The 543-nt window shown below is 32.8% G+C and overlaps 1 protein-coding gene across 1 annotated transcript in view; it reads right to left on the bottom strand.

The window, feature by feature from the left end:
- The window catches only part of LOC119594580 (aquaporin-3-like), a gene marked incomplete in the record, with an annotated part of 105156 nt that overhangs the window by 103356 nt on the left and 1257 nt on the right, over nt 1-543 (bottom strand).

Below are 543 nucleotides of genomic sequence, written 5' to 3'. Positions count from 1 at the left end.
CCTACAAAGAAACTAACGTTATTCTACAACAGCGCCACACAATACACTCTGATCAGTAAGCTCCATCGTCAACCGCAACGGGGCACCAATGGGACAAAATCGATCCAAATAACGACATAGCAAAAGATGCATAAGTCATATGTAAATCAGCCTTTACTCAAAATAAGAAAGAAAAAGAAAGTTAAGGAACACTAGATCATAAAGATTAATCTCACAGACGAGAAAATATAACGGGGATATATAAGGCTTATATAGGTATGCTTAGGCCTACTTACAACAAAGAATGAAGCTACATAAGGAAAAATATTAGTGACAGAACTAGCTCTTATTTAACGTCTACACTAAGGAAACAAAAAATACAATGTTCAAAATAGTATTGTACGCTCAGGAAAAAAATCGTATATAGGCCTATATCTAAAGAAATGTCAATATACTATTATAGAATATCAATTCAAATCAATGATGCTTAAAAAAAGTCCTACATAGCGAAAGAAAAGAATAGATTAAGGCATTTTTACTAACAGAAATGAAGCTACGAGATTT

This window comes from Penaeus monodon, chromosome 34 (genome assembly GCF_015228065.2).
Source record: "Penaeus monodon isolate SGIC_2016 chromosome 34, NSTDA_Pmon_1, whole genome shotgun sequence".
NCBI lineage: Eukaryota > Metazoa > Arthropoda > Malacostraca > Decapoda > Penaeidae > Penaeus > Penaeus monodon.
Note: the sequence above shows the minus strand (reverse complement) of the source record. Positions and strands in the feature narration are given on the sequence as shown.